Source organism: Phaethon lepturus, unplaced genomic scaffold (genome assembly GCF_000687285.1).
Source record: "Phaethon lepturus isolate BGI_N335 unplaced genomic scaffold, ASM68728v1 scaffold20753, whole genome shotgun sequence".
Lineage (NCBI taxonomy): Eukaryota > Metazoa > Chordata > Aves > Phaethontiformes > Phaethontidae > Phaethon > Phaethon lepturus.
Genome location: NW_010528838.1, coordinates 32,703 through 40,225, shown reverse-complemented (window position 1 = coordinate 40,225; position 7,523 = coordinate 32,703). Strand labels below are relative to the sequence as shown.

The 7,523-nt window shown below is 43.8% G+C and overlaps 1 protein-coding gene across 1 annotated transcript in view; it reads right to left on the bottom strand.

The window, feature by feature from the left end:
- SBK2 (SH3 domain binding kinase family, member 2) overlaps nt 1-7,523 on the bottom strand; it is a 10,624-nt gene that overhangs the window by 2,668 nt on the left and 433 nt on the right. The gene's annotated exons all lie outside the window — the stretch shown is intronic.

The following is a 7,523-nucleotide window of genomic DNA, read 5'->3' as shown; positions in this document are numbered from 1 at the left end:
CTCCGGCTGGCCCCACTATTGCTGATACAGGCCAGGGTGCTGTTGACTTTCTTGGCCACCTGGGCACACTGCCGGCTCATGTTCCGCCAGCTGTCAACCAGCACCCCCAGGTCCTTTTCTACCAGGCAGCTCTCCAGCTACTCCTCCCCAAGTCTGTAGTGCTGCATGGGGTTTTTGTGACCAAAGTGCAGGACCCGGCACTTGGCCTTATTAAACCTCATACAGTTGACCTCGGCCCGTTGATCCAGCCTGTCCAGATCCCTCTGCAGAGCCTTCCTGCCCTCGAGCAGATCAACACTCCCACCAGACTTGGTGTTATCGCCAAACTTACTGAGGGAGCACTCCCGCAGCTGTGCTAGAGTTGAGCTTGTGCTTTTATAGAGTACACCTCTGGGCCTCCTCATATAAAAAGCCCCTCCTCATATAAAAGGTCCCTGCATTGAAGGGAACCCTCCTCAGCCCTCTAATCCTTTCTGGCCTCCAGACAGATGCTTGTTCTCTCTCTAATTATAATCCTTGGAGCCGCCCATTTCAGAGACCTGGACCACCTCTCTGTGTCTGTATTAAAGCTTGGCCTTCCAGACCTCTTCTTATTCTACTCTCCAAGGTTTTAGGCAACAACCAAACATTAACAGAGTCCCAAATTATCAAGTGTGACCCACTCCTCTTTCTCTCCTTTAGCCTACTGCACAAGACCATGTCTCTCTATGCAGAAACCCACCCCTACTACTTACTGAAGAAAATCCTTCAGGTAGCAGCAGAGGCAGACGTGCCCCTTCGGCAGAGGCACAGCTGGCCCATGACAAAAAAGGGGTCACTAGGCAGAGGCAGTGTGCTCCGAGCAAGCCAAAGGGCGCTTATTACCTCACATGCCTGCTGACATTTCTGACCCAAAGTCACTCATCTGTGCAGCCAAGAAACTTAGGCAGGAAGGAAGCTTGGACATCAATGGCATTTTGAGCTACAGCCAGCTGCTTCAGACCCATTTCAGATAATGCTTTTTTCAGTCCTCCCAGCCAGCTACAAGGCAGCATTTTAAGGCACCTGTGGCAGCACTCTCCCCCTGACTGTCTCGCCCTGCTCTTAACACAGGCACTCCAGGTCTAGGAGCACCTCCTGGCTTCAGAGCAAGGTCATAGAACCAAAACGACAGAGTCACAGGATGGTCAAGATTAGAAAGCACCTCTGAAGATCACCTAGTGCAACCTTCTGCACAGAGCAAGGTTAACTAGAGCAAGTTGCTCAGGACTGTGTCCAGTCTGGTTTTGAATATCTCCAAGGATGGAGACTCCGCAACTGCTCTGGGCAACTTGTTCCACTGCTGGATCACCTTCACAGAAAAAAAATTTTTTCGTATGTTTAAATAGAAATTCTGTGTTTTGATCCATGTCCACTGCCTCTTGTCTTGTCACTCAGTATCACTGAGAAGACTCTGGCTGTGTCTTTTTTTCACCTTCCCATCAGGTATTTATACACATTGATAAGATTACCCCCTCGAGCCTTCTCGTCTCGAGGTTGAACAAGTCCCAGCTCCCTTACTCTCTTCTCATATGAGAGATGCTCCAGTATCTTAATCATCTTCATGGACTTTTCCAGATCCATTCCAGTATATCCACATTTCTTTTCTGCTCAGGAACCCAGAACTGGACTCACTACTCCAGGTGTGGCCTTACTAGTGCTAAGTAGCGAGGAAGGATCACCTCTCTCGACCTGCTGGTAACACATTGCCTAATCCAGCCCAGGATGCACCCCAAGAGCCTGAGGGTTGCAGCGTTCTTGGGTATGTCTTAAACAGTGTGCAGTGAGACAGAGCTGTGGTGTAAAACCAGTGGCTCAACTCTGCATCTACAAACTCAGGATCTCTTCCCATGAAACATGCTGACTCACATGATGCCTTTTTGGGGAGGGAATAGGACCTCACACCGTAAAAAAGGAAGATGGCATCCTGGCAATATGAGTAGGAGCAGAAAGAATTAAGCCTTTTCCCTTAGGTTTTACATTTCTCTATCTGTGACCAGGGCTTATTACAGTTCCTTCAACTTCCAGTCCCGACTGCTGCTAAATTCTGGTCGTTCCTAGGAATCCAGTAATTTAACAACAGAATTATTGAAATCGAGGAAAACTACAAAAAGGCTGGATTTGTGCAGGAGTCTGGGACTACTAGTGGGAGAGTTCACCTTCTTTTCCCTTCCCTTCCCTTCTCTCCTAGACTGCATTGCTAAATCTTATCCAGTTCAGAAGTACCAGGTAATTGGCCCTACTTTTCTGCGAAGGCTTTGCCTTGGTGTGAGAGCCAACAGCAGCCAAAGTTGGTAGAGTCCATAGGGACTTCAACACTGCACAAGCACATGCATGGGAGAGGATGAATGGAAGGCTGAGGAGAAACTCACAGGGAAAGCTGGTCTGGAAAGTATTTTAGAGATATTGCTTTGATGTTCTCCTGTTTGCTGCCCAACCGGCACAGCTTGCGAAATTCCACCCAGCAAGGGCATCGCAGAACGCACAAACGGACCCACTCTGCCACGGACATTTCCAAACTGGTGTTGCTACATTTAGGTGTTAAAAAGAATAGCTGAAAAAGCATTTTAAAGAGTCCTAGCTAGGAATATAGAGAAAAAACTTAAAATGTAACAGACCTTTGAAAGACGTAGACCTCTCCTTGATATTAGATAGGCTAAAGCCATGCTAAATAGGGAGTGGAACAACAGGAGAGATGTGTGCTTGTCTTGTGCAGAACACATTAGATTTATATTTCTGAAAAAAACATCAAAAGATCTCTTCGGTAAGACAGTGCTTTGCCTATATCAAATTCATGGTCATATACAAGTTCTCGTCAGCAAATGGTTCACAATCTTCTCAGATTTGAGTTAGATAAAATTTCTTCCCGTGTAGGCTGGCCACCTGTTAGTGGTATCTAACGCAAAGGTTAGAATCTTCTCACTGCATCCACTGAATGTTTTATTCAATAATGATATAATTTTAAAATATCTGCTCATTAATCTGCTTTTATTTGTATTGATTTATTGTATGATTCATCTATTCTATTTTTTATATGATTCATTAATTCTCTCACATTTTCTGCGTGAAAACTTGCTTTTGTGAAAGGGAGGATATGCTTCTCTGTATATTCTTGGTTCTCGCTCCAGCTTTGGGAGTCAAAACATTTCAGTCCATAAGCTTTTGCAATTAAAAAAAAAAAATAAAAATCACAAAAACTCTGGTGCCCCTCCTCTCCACATTTCAAGTGAATTGCAATATAGGTGGCAAGGATCCTTACTTCCACGCATGGCTCCACTGGCATGAGAGGGCAGATTGTCTGGGTACAGACTAGGGCATCAAAATGAAAGAGCCAGCTTGGAAAAATAGATCAGCCTGAAGATATGGGTAGAATGTCTCAAGGGACAGTGACAATCCTGTGGGTCTGATCTGGGCTCCATGTGAAGGCAGCCCCAGCTTCAGTCACTCCAGAACAGTTTGCAGGCTTTGGCCCTTCCTGCCTTTGAGGAAACTGATTACAGGGCACAGTCCAAACTTCAGGAGATAACCAAAGTTGTCGGGTCTTTCTCTGAGGTACCACAGCCATTAGTGAGGAAGTGAAGTGAGGGCCAAATTTGGGTCACTACTGAGTAGAGTGTGCCTGCGTGTTCTGCAGCTACCTCTGTTACCTTCTAGAGTGCCATTTTCCCTTTGCAGAGTGACAAGCACTAGTGAAGATGTCACCAGGGCCCTGGCCAGGATGCACTCACCATTTGGCTGTGTTGTATTGAAGGCAGCAGGCAGGGTCCTTTTCAAAACTGTTCTTTCCTCCACTATCCTTCCTGTGCTTCATCCCTGCTAGAGGTCCTGGTTCCAGGCTGCAGACGTGTGAGAAACCCTAATTGCCCAAAAGAGTCTCAAATTACAGCAGCAAGAAATTCACATCCTTTCCGCCATCAGGAGATGTTTCCCAACTTCCTGAGGAGCTGAGGAGGAGCTAGCCTATGGAGATACAGTGTTTTAGTCTAGGTAATGTTATTCTGGTTCTTCAACCAAAATGATTAACAAATTTGGTCCAGAAAAGCACTTCATACATGTCAAGAGCCAAAGACAATGTAATCTCTGTATAACAGAGGCGGTGCTATGATGACAGAATCACAGAGGTATTTAGGCTGGAAGGGATCTCTTGAGATCATCTAATCCAATTCCCCTACTCAAGCCGCAGCAGCTGAAACAGGTTATCTAGGAAGCTGTCCAGTCAGGTTTTTAATATCTCCACAGGTGGAGACTCCTCAACCTCTCTGGGCAACCTACCACATTGTTTGACCACTATTACAGTAAGAAAAAAAAAAAAAGAAAGGTGTTTTCTTGTGTTTAGATGGAATTCTTTGTGTTCTCATTTGTGCACATTTCGTCTTGTCCTGTCAATGAGCACTACTGAGAAGAGTCTGGCTCCCCTTTCTTCATTCCATCTCATCAGGTATTTATATACACCAAAAGACCCCCCATTGAGCTTTCCCTTTTCCAAGCTGGAGCTTCAGCTGTCTCAGCCTCTCCTCGTATCAAAGATGATCCATTAAAAATGGCCTTGAGCATATGGCATGTAGGGTCCATTTTCTTGTCTGACCTTCTACAGAGCTTTAACCCAAACTAAATAATCAACAACATTTAGGGCACCCCTTACAAAAAGTCATGCAGGCTTGATCCAAAGACAAACTTTGGTCAACTATAAAAGCCACTGTTAACATTCTTGCTGTGTTGTATTTATATGATATCTTAATCTGAATTTACCTAACCTGCTGCTGAAGTTTCTCAGCTAGAGAAAAGAGTTTTTTAGTGCCTGTTATATTTCTCCTGACTCTTACAGGGTTTATATGCACTGTGGTCAGAGGTACGACCACAGCCTATGAGAACATATTTTGAACTACTTAGATTGAGTAAAACTAGCAGGGTACAGCCTGAAACTCTGGCTATGTATTTAACCAATGCTTTACTTACTTAGGCTTCACAAACTGTCTGGCACACTGTGCTGTAGCACCCACATCAGTTAGTTCTAAAACAGATAGGATGCTTCCAGAAATTGTAGTCACATTTGGATAAACATGATCAAGACACCTCTCAGTCTTCTTATTGGTTAAATGACTTCAAACAACCTTCTGTCCTATTCTCAAACCAAGGCCTTTTGTCCAGCTCTCAGATTCGTTTTACGGCTCTTTTCTGAAGCCTCACCATTTTTTCTGCCCCCGTCTTAAAACACCAACTGCTCCTGGGGGAATGCCTCCTGTGAGGCATTCAGCTATTATTACCCTTTGTCTCATGCTGTGGCCCCAAGATCTCTTCTTGCAGGAACGCCACGCTGAGAAGCTGCACTACGTTATAAACCCATTATGACTCCAGAGCTTTTCCAAATTACTGGGCGTTTTTGAGAAAAACTCCACTTCCTCTTCATCTCCCGTTCTGGGTTTGGCCTGCCTTGCTTCTGCCTGAATACTTTTGCACTGCCTTTAATAAAGTATGTTTTATTCAAATTGACTGAATGTATTAAGTAATTCAGATCACTTGGTGTCTCTGTTGTTACCAAACCACCGCGTTCATTTCTGTCTAGGGCCTGTGTAAGGACCCTACCTGCAGGGGTTTCCCATCAACCTCTAAATCGGTGGGAGCTCAGAGCAGTTCCCAGCCTGGTGTTGGTTTGTACAGCACCTTCCAGAAATGTCCCATTCACTGGTGATTCCCTGAAAAATATCTGTACAAAATCCTCCTTGGCACTGGTCAAAATCAGTAAGCCACATGTTTTTAATGTATTTAAAAATAAGCGCATCATAGTGGAAATTGTCATATTTTATTGGTGTCCTCACCCTGTACAGTTAATTTTGTTAAATCCTGGCTCTGTTATAATAGTTTTACCTTTGTTAATGATCTAGAAGAAAGCACTGGGATCATTCAGGAGATGTTTTGCAAATGACACAAGATGGGTTTGGGTAGCTAATGCAGTGCTTGATAAAACTAGCGCATGTACATACACACATACAAAACTGTTTCAAATGACCAAAGAAGTCAGGAGTTTAGTCTGGCATTGAGTGACAGAAAAAACAATAAAAGAAATGTCATATTAATCAGACGAATCTAAGTCCTTCATGCTGCTTTGTAGACAAAATAGGCACCATGGAAACCCAGAAATGTAGATCTGGAATAGCTTCACTTCCTTTGTAGGCCTTAATATGTAGGATGATGCAGAATTGCACTAGAAATAACCTACAGTGATATAGATACACATCTTAATGATACAGATACATGTCTGAGAGGACAACAGTACAAGGATTACTGGTGTTGCAAATACCACTTTTGCATTTACTCTGCTGAAAAGAATGCCCAAAAAGCATCAAACGCAGCAAGCAGCAGCAGTGAGAGGCAAGCTAGCATTTTCCAGATGCTAAATTAACAAAATAAGTTTTACTGTAAACAAAAAAATAGATATAGGTATTCAACTTTACATAGACTAAGATAGATTATAACAAAAGAGATCTGTTCTGAGACGATGTGCCTCTTACAGTGAACTCTAGTTTCTGCAGAGGTTCCTACACACAGATGCCCCGAGACATTCTGAAATTTAATCTCTAAAAATCAGCTGAGTTAGGAAAGCTGTATTTCTGAAGAGCTGGCCACCTGCTGATGACTTTCTGCACTAGAATTGAGAATATCATGCACCAGTGGATTTTGTATTTTTATTAGAAATGCAATCCTTCCATTTGCTCTGCTTTGCATTCTTCTTTATCTACTTTTTTTTAGGATGGTTTTTGGAATGTTAAAAATATAATGATGTGAAAGCCTGGTTTCTTTAGGGTAAATTTCCTGAACTCTTTTTGAGGCCAGCTGATGGGTCAACAGAATTAGCTATTGGATGTTTTCTATCTTTTTAATGGTATCGGTGAGACCACAGTTCAGCAAGATAGCGCTGGTGTCCACAGTTTGACAGGAAAGGGACCAGAGAAGAACCATGAGAATGACAACAGGGCTGACAACTACAGGGGAAACTTCCAGGGGAGCAGTCTTTTTAGCTTATCAAACAGATAGTGAAGAGGTTACTCTATCATCTGTATATATCCTTGTGGGTGCTAGAAATTCGCTGAAGAGGGCTCTCCCAATTAATTAAAAGCATTATAATAAAGACTGAAGCTGAAATGAGGCGATTTCAGACCTCAGTTGTGGTGCAGGTTTTGTGAAGAAGGACATTTGCCCCTAAAAATCTCATCAGGCTGTATGGAAGAATATCCTTCCACCTCTGGAACTTTTAAGTCAAGAATAGCGGGTTTTTCTCCCCGAAAAGGTCCACTCTAGTGCAAACCACATTTAATACAGGCAAGAGATCAGAAAGATTATCGCAGTGGTTGTTTCTGGCCTTATTGCTGATAGATTTATGAGCTTCTTTCTAAAACCGGTCCGCAGGCTCCTGCTTGATCTCTCTGCGGAGAACGGCAGGAGCGTGCCCTTAGCAGAACCGCGCGTTGCTCTCCTCGGGCAGGGACGCCGAGCAGCCTGCCCGGGGG